Below are 12,020 nucleotides of genomic sequence, written 5' to 3'. Positions count from 1 at the left end.
AAGGAAATCAAAACATGAGGATGTTTTAACAAAGATACTCTGGATCAAGTCTTCCTCTAAGTTGTTCAGGTGGAGCCATTGTGCACACTAAGGACAGGAGAAAGATTGAGTTTTTGTTGGCATAAAAAGACTGAGAAGGAAAGGAACACAAGGCCAAGCTTCCTGTTTTAGCAAAGCCATGTAAAGACCTTAGCAGTCAGTTATCATTTGCATCCTTATAACTAAAATCACTACAGGAAGAACTTGGGGCAGGCACTTCAAAACATGAGTCTAGGCATTCACTTTCTGAAGGGAATTCTGTATAGGCTGGGTGATAAGTGCAAGATTTGACCAATGGATAGCATCAAGCTAAAAGAACCTTCTGTATAGCCAATCAAATAATCTACAAAGTGGAGAAGAGGCCCAGAGAAGGGAAGAGAGGTTCCTCTAAATATTCACTCACCTTGGATTAATCCTAGAAAATATAAAGAACTCAACCATTAGATAACTATAGAGTAAGTAAGATAATCAATACTTGGTCAATGGATATAAACGTAGGTTTTTTTTAATGAAAAAGCACAAATGTCCAATAAATACAGGAGAAAGTATACTTAGGCCTCAGAGGTGTGCACATCAAATTATGCTGAAATTGATTATGGGAGCCAATGCCTGTGTGGCATTTGGAAGTTACAGCAGTGGGATTGCCATGAGTTAAAGGCTTTTTACAGCTACATAGGAAGACTCTGTCTCGAAAAAGAAAAAGAAAAACAGAAAACAAACACAAAAAAATCCATACAAACAAAAAGGAAGCAAAATCAAACAAAGAAAACTCCTATATTGAAATCCCCTGATCTAATTGGAATCACTGTAGTCAAACAACAAACAACCAATGTCCATGAGGATGGGCAGGGTAGAAATCAGGATGGATTATCCTCAAAGATGAAAACTTCCATATGCCAGGCATACTACTTCGGGGTATACGGACAAAAAAGCCAATGAGCTGACATTAGCTTGCCTGCATATGGTGTTTATCACAATATTATTCAGATTAGTTAGAGTACAGCATCAGTCTAGATGACTGCCAATGGGTGAATTGATAAGAAAATGTGCTTTACCTATACAGTTGAGTTTAATTCAACCATAAAAATGGAATTATGCTATTTGTAGAAAAATGAAGAGAACTGAGATCATGATGTTAAGTGCCTGAATCAGACCCACCAAAGTAAGTACCATATCTTTTACCTCATATGTGAATTCCATGGATAGGGAGATAGTAAGGAGGATTTGTTGAGGATATGGTAAGAGGGAGTAGGGAGAATGATATATAACAATATAGGGACTGATATATATATCATATATATAGGGACTGATATACATATATATATATGAAAATGTCATAATGCAAACCCTTTGTTTGTATAATTAAAATATGCTACTAAAAATGATTCAGGAACCAAGGAGATGGCTTAGTGATTAAGAGCATATACTGATCTTCCAGAGGACCTGAGTCAATTCCCAGCATCCACCATCACTTAACCCACAATCATCTGTAACTCCAGCTTCAGGAGTAACCTTTAGCTAACACGTATCTCTGGACAACATGGGTACCCACACACATATACACATGAATACAAATAATAAAATATAATAAATCTTGTTAAAATAAGTTTTTCTGGAGTAGAGCCCTGGCTGCAAACTCTCACCTGGATCTAAACAGGAAGGCAAAGAGAAACAATATAGCTGGGATTGATGTGGCTGGATGCTGCTGGAGCCAAACTAGCAGGACACAGATATAGTGATCTGCACAAACACGTGAGGCTCAATATGCATTTTCAGGAGAGTGGGGACAACCCAGTCCTACAGCGTCCTTGGACTTTCATGAGTTTATGCCTAGGAATCTTAGCAAACTATCTCTGAGGAAACCAAGAAAGACTCCTCCTTGACAGTGGAAGGTGAGTAGGAAACATGGTTCATTGCTGATATCCTTCTCCATAGCAAATGGTACTCTGAAAGGAAAGACATCTTATGGGAGCTATGTTATCCTGGAGAGAAAGTTCTTGCTACCCATCTCTCCGTTCTCTGTCGTCTAGAGAGGACATAACAGAGAAGCACCTGTGGAAGGTCATGGACCATAGATGGACTTGATAAAACGCTGGGATCAGAAGGAATATGGGGCACACTCATGCTCCTGCATCTCTCCATCCAGGAGGTAAACACAGAGAGTTCCGATTTTAATGATTCGGCTTATGAGTCTTCACTTTATATAGGGGTACATATTAGTACACAGTGAGATTAAGTGAATAAAAATAATAAATTGTTGGAGAGAATAAAACAAAATAAAAGCACGATAAGGAAAACTTGAATTCTGATTTTTGAAATTGGACTTTCCCTCACTGTGTGTGTGAGCCTGCATGTGTGTGTATGCATATGTATGTGCATACACATAATGGGGATTGACTGGATTGGTTTACACAATAGGCCTTGAGAGTCCATAAGGGGCTGTTTTCTGCACACTGGAGACATAGATCCAGTGACAGTTCTTCTGAGAAACCTCAGCAGTCCCAATCCACGTCTGAATGTTCTCCAGATAGTTCACTTGTGTGGAGTCCTTATTGACAGGCCAAGAAGGTGGAGCAACAAAGTCATTGGAGAATCACAGGAAAAGGAAATGGTGCAGCAAGGCCACAATGCTCTTCCAAGGGATGTCTTTATATGGGCATCTACTACTAGAGATGGCTCCCACACTGAAGGTGAGGCCTCAGTTAACCATTCTGAAAATTGACTCACATATATAGTCAGAGGTATGTTTGGTATCCTAGGTTGGTCGACAGTCCGGATCGGACATCACAGTTCATCCATTACAATCTTGAAACTGAAATCTTTTTCCTTGTGGCGTGATTAGTATCCAGAGAACGATTTTATTATTGCACTAATTCTCCCTTCAGAATAGGTGGTAAAATCCCTTGGGGAATCTTAACTCATTTGATACTTATAATTTGGATATGAAAACATTGATTTAATATTTAAATACTGGTCTTAACCAATGCTACCCTATCACATTGAGGAGTAGAAAAATGCACATATCTGTGTTTCACACACACACACACACACACACACATTTCTAATAAAATAATAGGAAAGAAATATCCGTGACTGTTACAGTGTCTACTTGTAAAGTTGGGAACCAATCCAACCCCAAAACCTTTGACCTGTAACCTGTCCTGGCTGCAAAAGATGCTACGGTAATGGTGGCTCAGAACCTGTGTGACAACCTGTATGTCAACCAATGTCTGATTTGAACTAAGGTTCAATAAAGAAGTAGGGACCCATATCCATTGCTGCTTGTGTAACCAAGAACCAGAGACTAGATAGCACAGGGATCTAGGGTAAAACCAAAGCTCCTTGTTAGAAAAAGAATAAATAACTCAAAGACCTCCTAATGATATCTGGTATACTTGTACATCAGTGTCTTATCCTGTCTTTATCTGAGACACTTTCTCCAGAAGCAGATGGGGACAGATTCAGGGACCACAGTCAGACATTTACAGCAACAGATGTGACTTTAGGGCAGCCTCATCCCTGAAGACTTGCCCCAGCATAGGTCATTATGAAATCATGAAGGGGTAATCCCTAGAGCTCTGATGTGATCTGTAGGCAGTCCCATAGGTTGCAGAGTCTCCTCTCCTTGGCAATTGTTTTGTGCTTATGCAATCTTGGGAGGGGACTTGATAATCTTATATTTTCAGCTTTCTTGGATGTGTGTTTATTACTGAGCCATGCAGGTCATTTAAGAATAGACCCCCTACCTTACGGTCAGCTTTGAACCCCATCTTCCATCTCGTGATAATACTATAAAAGTATGTATCATAAATGTCTCCCCAGGGTTAAAATACTATACGAAAAGACAGAGGTAGCAGGTCCTTTTTGAGACATAAAAGTAAAAGCTACTTCTTTGGGTCAAAACCATGGAATATGAGTTCTGCCCCTGGCCCTGGATAGAAACCCAGATTCACTAGCTCAGAATGACAAAATAATAAAAGAAAGGGCATGTGCTTTGCTTCATGTCAGATCTCTAGATCTGAGCTACCTGGTAAAATGCTCTGCCCAAACTGATGGTGAGTTTTCTTCTCTCGGTTAGTTCTCATTGGGGAGAGCTTCACAAACAAACTGAGGGGTAGGGGACTTAGGTGATTCTAAAACCAGTCAATTCCACAGCTAAGCCCAGCCAAGGCAAAAGATAGGAGCTGAGCTCTCCCCACAGCTCCAAAGTGAGGTGCACTCAGACTCAACCCGTAGTCTAAAGTGTGCTGAGTGAATTGATGTGTTAAATACATTTTTATTTATGATGCTGCTTTCAAATTTACACTGATAGTCATAATTTGATGAGCATTTTAAAGTCTGATCATACTAACAGTTAAAAAGCATGTCAAGTCCAAACTTCCTCTACAAAAGATTATGTGTAACTTATTGACAAAAATATTCAGAACCAAAACTCATAAAAAAATATAAGGCAATATCTCAGGGAGTCATGACGATACCAACTGTGTTATATCTTAAATGTAATATGTGGAGAAACAATAATGGAGCCAGGGGATAAACAGACAAATCCATTATTGAATGAAGACTTTGCCACCCTTTCTGTGGTAATTGACAGTTCAAGAAGGCAGATAATCAGTAATACCAAGCTTGGACCTCAACAGTGCCATCAATCAAGGCAACAGCATCGACATTTGTGCCACACTCCATTCAAGGAATAGGATTCACTCTCATCTCAGTCTCCTGTGGACACTCAAGATAGGCCACATCCTGAGTCTCAAAGCCTACACGGGAAGGTGCAAAATAACAGAGCCCTACAACTCACATCCTGTGATCACACTGGAATTAAACTACAAATCAATGACACAATGACAGTTCAAATAAATAAAATATTTCATACACTTTTGTCAAATGTTAAGATAAACTCAGTATATCTACTTCAATTACAAAATAAGTTTAGCAATTTGGGGTGATAAAATAAAATACATTTTATACAAAAAATAAGGGGTTTACTGGGTACTTTAGAAACGATAGAAAATTAATATTAATGATCTAGATCCTTACTATGGGAAAATAAGAAAGCAGAGGAAGTTAAATTAAATAATACCAATTAAAATAAATATAAATGGAATTACATTTAAGACAACAATACAGGAAATAAAATCAAAAGCTGGCATTTTAAGATACAGATATTTAAACAAATAAATATCAAAATTTCTGCCAAAACTAAGAAATCAAAGAGGAGAAACCTTGGCATTATCAAAATAAAAATACTCATCACTGAACCCATAGGGAAGTAGTTAAAAATCTTATTAAAATCTGTGTGCTTACAGATTTTATAACTTACAGAAAGATCACAAGTTTCTTAGAAAATGTGACACCAAGATTCAGACACTGAGAAAGATCAACTATGAGCAGATTTACTTCAGTAAAGTGAGTTGGTCAAAAATGAATGTTAAAACACAAGAGAAAAAAGGCTGCTCAATTCCCTATGAAATTCTATACATTGTTTAAGGAATTGATAAAAACTGTAATGCCTTTACATTGGAAGAAGCCTAAAAATTTCCTTTAATTCAGCCTAAGTGGCCAACATCATAAAAATGTGCACCAACAGAAAATCACACACTTTATCTCGACAATAACCGTAATGAAATTAAAGCAAACCAAGTGTATTAATACATCAGAAATGTACAGAAAATTATCGAAGGCATTGGGGTCCAAATGTGCAAGGCTGATACATCATTCCAAAAACTATTTTACAGTTTATTGCATTAATAATCAAAAGAACAAAATTCAAACAGGCATCACAGACATAACAGTTCTCAGAAAAGGAATACAATAGAATTTTCCCTCTTGGTAAAACAAACAAACAAACTTCATAATACTATTGTCTTTACTAGGGCTTTACTGCTGTGAAGAGACACCATGACTAAGGCAGCTCTTATAAGGACAACATTTAATTGGGGCTGGCTTACAGGTTCAGAGGCTCAGTCCATTATCATCAGGATAATGATAATGGGAGCTTGGCAGCATCCAGGCAGGTATTGTTTTGAAGACAAACAGGAGAAGACTGGCTTCCAAGAATCTGAGATGAGGGTCTTAAAGCCTATGCCCAAAATGACACACTCCAACAAAGCCACATCTACTGCAAGGCAGCAACTCCTAGCAGAGCCACTCTGCATGCCAAGCATATTCAAATATCACAACTATGCATGGCATCGCAGCTCGAGGAAGATTCTTGATGCTTTCTCTGTAAGACAGAAACAAAGCAAGAGGAAATTCACAAAACAGCAGATCCTACTACAAAAGCATATACTCAGCACAACTGGAAAATCTAGTTGAAATGGATGGTTTTCTAAACAGATACCACATACCAAAGTTAAATCAAGAGCAGGTAAACTATTTAGGTAAGGCCATATCCCCTAAGGAAATAGAAGTCATTAAAAACCTCCCAACCAAAAACAAACAAACAAACAAACAAACAACAAACACTAGGGCCAGATGGCTTTAGTACAGAATTCTACCAGACCTTCAAAGAATACCTAATACACTCTTCAAACTATTCCATAAAATAGAAACAGAAGGAACACTACCTAATTCATTCTATGAAGACATAATTACTCTGATACCTAAACCACACAAGGACCCAACAAATAAAGAGAACTTCAGAGCAATTTCTTTTTTGAATATCGATGAAAAAAATACTCAATAAAATTCTCACAAACCGAATTCAAGAGCAGATGAAAACCATCATTCTTCATGATCAAGTAGGCTTCACCCCAGGTATGCAAGGTTATTTCAATATATGAAAACCCATTAACAAAATCCACTACATAAACAAACTCAAAGAAAAAAACACATGATCTTCTCATTAGATGCTGCGAAAGCATTTGACAAAATACAACATTCCTTCATGTTAAAAGTATTGGAGCGATCAGGAATTTAAGACCCATATCTAAAGATAATAAAAGCAATATACAACAAACCAGCAGCTAACATCAAATTAAGTGGAGAGATACTTGAATCAGTCCCACTAAAATCAGGGACAAGACAAGGCTACCCATTCTCTCTGTATCTATTCAATATAGTATTCAAAGTTTTAGCTAGAGCAATAAGACTGCAAAAGGAGGTCAAAGGGATGTGAATAGGAAAGGAAGAAGTCAAGGTATCACTGTTTGCAGATGATATGGTAGTACACATAAGCAACCCCAATAATTCTACCAGAGAACTCCTACAGCTGATAAACAACATCAGCAAAGTGGCTGGATGTAAAATTAACACAAACGAATCAGTAGCCTTCCTTTTCAAACATAGATTCTGCAAGGTATTAGTACAATCTGTGATAAACACCAAACAAAAATGAATTGTGGGTAAGATAGGATTTATTTGTTATATACAATCTGGACTAACGTAGTTTGCTCTTGAGTATCTATCCTCAAGGGAAACAAGGCAGAAGCTCAAGACAGGGACTAAAAAAGAGACCTGCAGGAGACCGCTGCTGACTGGCTTGTTCCTTGTGGATTGTTCAGCCTGGTTTTCTGTACAACCCAGGACCATGTACCTACCGTAAACATTTTAAAACACAGATAATATCACATCAACCAAAAAATTTAAAAATACACCCCCATAAATTGTAACGGACCTGAGTGTGCTTTAATGGTAGAGGCCTGAGTTTCCTTCTCCAGCACTGACAGAATTAAAGAAGAAAAGAAAAGAAAAGAAAGAAACATGAAACATGCTTGTTGAAAGCTTAGTGTGCCAATGGGTCCATGGAAGTCACTCTGGCATGCCCACTGTAATTTGGATGTTTATTTTAATCTCAACCTCTCCTTAAATCAGCTGAAAAAATTACAACCCAGAAAATGCCCATTTCCAATAATCTGATGATGACTAAACATCCTCAATGCCATAAATATGCGACCTTTCCTCATGTGATCCAGCATGAGGATCAGACTTCTTCCTCTTCCTCTTCTCCTACTCCTTCTCCTCTTCTTCCTTGCTCTTCCTGCCCTCCCTCCCTCTCCCCCACCCTCCCTCCCTTCCTCTCTCCCTTCCTAGTAAACCAAAGTGACTTATCCAAAGTCAGAGAAAAGTTTTAAAGAGAAAGGACTGAATTTGACAGCCACTGGCATTTTTATATCCACACCAGATGAATCATGGATGGTCTCTGTGGAACTGATTTGAATGGAGTTATGAGGATAGCCGAGCAGGGTAAGGCATTCTCCTGACACGGAAGGCAGTCCTGTTGTTTTACAATTCTTTTTCATCATAAATACTAAAAGCAAAATGGAATGACTCTTAGCATTTACCAACTCACAAGCAAACATGAACATATTTCTCATGAAAAGATTTGGTTTGACTTAGCAGTTTCTGGTCTCCTATAGTCTGAGTGAAAGTAGGAAATTTCTTGTTTTTGTAGATTTTGTAGTTCTGATGGTTTTTTTTTCTTAAATCTAACAAGTATATCATAGCCCCTCATTTTTCATCTCCTTCAAGGGGAACCAGAAGAAAATTATAGAAAAGTCATGCTAAAACTTTATCCAATTTATAGAAAGAGTCAGGTGTCTGTGGTCGTCATGTGCACCAAACACCATTGTCTATCCGTGCTTTGCAGAAATGCCTAATGTTGTAAGGCTCCTGTCCCAATCTGTTAGTCATTCAATTATCAATGAGTTGGGAACTACTTACTTGATTATAAGCTAAGAAAAAGGAAAATCTTGTAGCCAAAATAAAGATTTTATTTTGTTTTGGCCATCACCACTCTGAAAAAACATTTTAGGCCAATCACCCTAAGTAAAGGAAAAATTCACAGGGTGTTTTGAAATATTTTCCAAGGAGGTAGGAAGAAAATGACTTTCACTCAGACTATGGCAGACCAGAATCTGCTGTCATACCAAATCCTTTCATGAGAAATATGTTCATGTTTGCTTGTAAGTTGGTAAATGAGAGTCGTTCTGTTTTGCTTTTAGTATTTATGATAAAAAAGAATTGTAAAATAACAGAATTGACTTCTGTTTCAGGAGAATGCCCTACCCTGCTCCGCTATCCTTCAGTGGGTTTTCATTGCTCTTACTACTACAAAATAGAATGTAGAAGCAGATAATCTGGAAGCCAATGGGAATGAAAGAAAGATCATCTCCAGTCATTTAATTTCACTAGAAAGCACTATTAAAATAATACCACGGAGAGTTGAGACAGCAGCACATGGCTACCTCCTTACCAAACTATTCAAATTATTATTTGCATTAATAATTAATAATTACCTCACTACTGAATTTTTCAATTGAATACTTATTTTCTGTTGATCACTGTGATTTCTCCCACCTCGGATATTGGTACCTAGGAGCCATACTGACTTTGATTCTTCTACTCATTCAAACATGACCAATATTGGGAGCTACAGTGTGATTCTTAGAAAAATGGTTTATTTTGCATCAGGAACATAAAAGAAAAATAGTCAACATGACATTAAGCGTCCTAGCCTATTCTGTGCTCATATAACAGTGTGTGGCACCGAGAACCCCTCAAAGCGTGAGCTGCTACAATAATCACCAGGGACCCTAAATGTCCATTGAGAAAATTATGAGTTGATGCACTACACCGTTCTATGTAATGACAAAAGTTCTACGTAAGCCAGCAAAAGTCATCGGGTTTTTCTCCTTTAATGATCTTCAGAAGTAAAGAAGTCCTTAAGAAGTCAGAGGCCTAATTTTTAAGTGAAAGCTGCTGAGGTACGCCGCAGGGTAGGAGGATGCATACATGACGTCACACGCTCACAGTGTAAGAGGAGAAGGAATGAGGCCTTGCTCTAAAGTGCTCTTTAGAGATGTAAGGGTGAAAGTTGTCATCGATTAATTCTCGCATTTCAGGCTAGCATAAATTCCGTGTGATCATAGTTTTATATCTTCTCATTATTAATGAGATCACGTGACTCTTCCAGCCGGTGCGGAACTCAGCTAGATCGTTTTGTATTCTGTGGCACACATCTCTCCGTAGTTTGATAGAGTTCTGTTCAGAAATCTTTTGTAATTTCCCTAAATGAACGCATCTTCTAAAAACAAAGGACGCAGTGATTCTTTGAAAAATCACAAGACCATGAATGGATTCCCTTTAATCTTTTGTTTCCAATCACGGAGTGATCAAAGATGTTTTATTTAAAGCAGGCTACTTAACACACTAAACAACCAGGTACAGCTCCTATTGCCTTTAGCTCTGACTCATGTTTATACTTAAAATAATAAGTATATCAATGAATATAATATGAAGTATTCACACCACAATCCCCTTTAGCTACTCTTAGGATCTCACGGAACTTTCTCCCTCTTATCAATACAAATGAAACGGGAATAACTACCTTTTTAATGATCCTTCACCCTTTTAAAGTCTATTTGTATTTTCTGGTATATTTCGTTGACAGCAAACACTTTTACCCCCAAGAACTGTTTGCAGACCAGAAACACTTTTATGATATGTGTGACTTTCAATACTCGCAATGGCTTCCTTTGAAATAATTTAGAAAGACTGTGTGCAAAATTGTACTGCTTCTCCATCTCTTGCTTCAGCCCCTTTGCAGTTCCTCCTCTCATCTCCCCTTTGGTCTTTATTGTTCCCTTTCTATACTCCATACTTTGGAGTATTGCACTCTCAAACAACAGAACGACTGCTGGAGCAGGAGGGATCAAGTGGGAGTCTGACAAGAGCACTTGTAGGAACTCCAGTCAGACGAAGGTGATAAGGGTTGGAACTTCTCTGTGTCTGTGTCCAACCAAACACACAGTGGAAATGTTCAAACATAATTGCCCGTGCACTGAACGGGTGGAGATATGCTCTCCTTCACAGCAGCCAGGCAGCATTTGCAGCATAGTAAGCATTTTGATTATACTAAAGATGGTTTGAAGTATATAGGATGAAACCATTTTATATAAGGGCAGGAACATCTGCTTTATTTATTAGTGTTCCCAGATTCATCATTCTCAGGGAAAGAGAGAGGAAAGAGGAAAGAGAAAGAGAGAGAGAGAGAGAGAGAGAGAGAGAGAGAGAGAGAGAGAGAGGAAGGAGGGAGAGAGACAGAGACAGAGACAGAGACAGAAAGGCACACAGAGAAAATATCACCTCACTTTCATCTTGCACTAGCTTTCTTGTTATATGAGGCACTCACTGATGATTTATGATACCTTTTATCTTGGTATAGTTTCTATTCATCCACTTCTATTTGAAATGTAAAATAATACTAATATGCAAACCCTATTGATGTGCATGGAAGAGGGCCAAAACTTGAGCAGTACGAGTTGCTGTGTGACTTCCCAAGAAATCCTACCCAAAGCTACACATCTCGGAGTCAAAAAAAAAAAAAAAAAGGCACAATTGTCACAGGCAAAACAAGGAGTATGTTTTTCTTTCAAACTGTAAAACATTGCAGTTGATATGTGTGTTCTTGTTTCTGGAGATTTCCCCAAGGGAACCATCAAGAAACTCTACTGGGACTCTAGAGCAGACCACTGGCATTAAAACAGCCTAAGCCACCAGGGGAAGCCATCAGGGGAAGCCACCAGGAGAAGCCATCAGGGGAAGTCACCAGGGGAAGCCACCAGGAGAAGCCATCAGGGAAAGTCACCAGGGGAAGCCACCAGGAGAAGCCATCAGGGGAAGCCATCAGGGGAAGCCACCAGGAGAAGCCATCAGGGGAAGCCATCAGGGGAAGCCACCAGGGGAAGCCATCAGGGGAAGCTACCAGGGGAAGCCACCAGCACTAGGGTGCTTTGGCAGTTCCTGTTCTTCCTTTCCACTCATGCTCAGATTCCTTACCAGCAGGCTCACTTTAGATTGAAGGATATCCTCACACAATCTGTACTTTCTCACAGATAAGAATAAGGAAAATTGCTTGCTCTCTTACCCCCTTTTGTCCCTGCTCTCCCCATTTCCTCTCCCCCCTCCACGTGCTCATGACTGGCCTTTACTCTTCTACTTTTCTCTCTCTCCCTATCTCTGCCCCTACTACCCTCTTG

This window comes from Rattus norvegicus, chromosome 9 (genome assembly GCF_036323735.1).
Source record: "Rattus norvegicus strain BN/NHsdMcwi chromosome 9, GRCr8, whole genome shotgun sequence".
Classification (NCBI taxonomy): domain Eukaryota; kingdom Metazoa; phylum Chordata; class Mammalia; order Rodentia; family Muridae; genus Rattus; species Rattus norvegicus.
Note: the sequence above shows the minus strand (reverse complement) of the source record.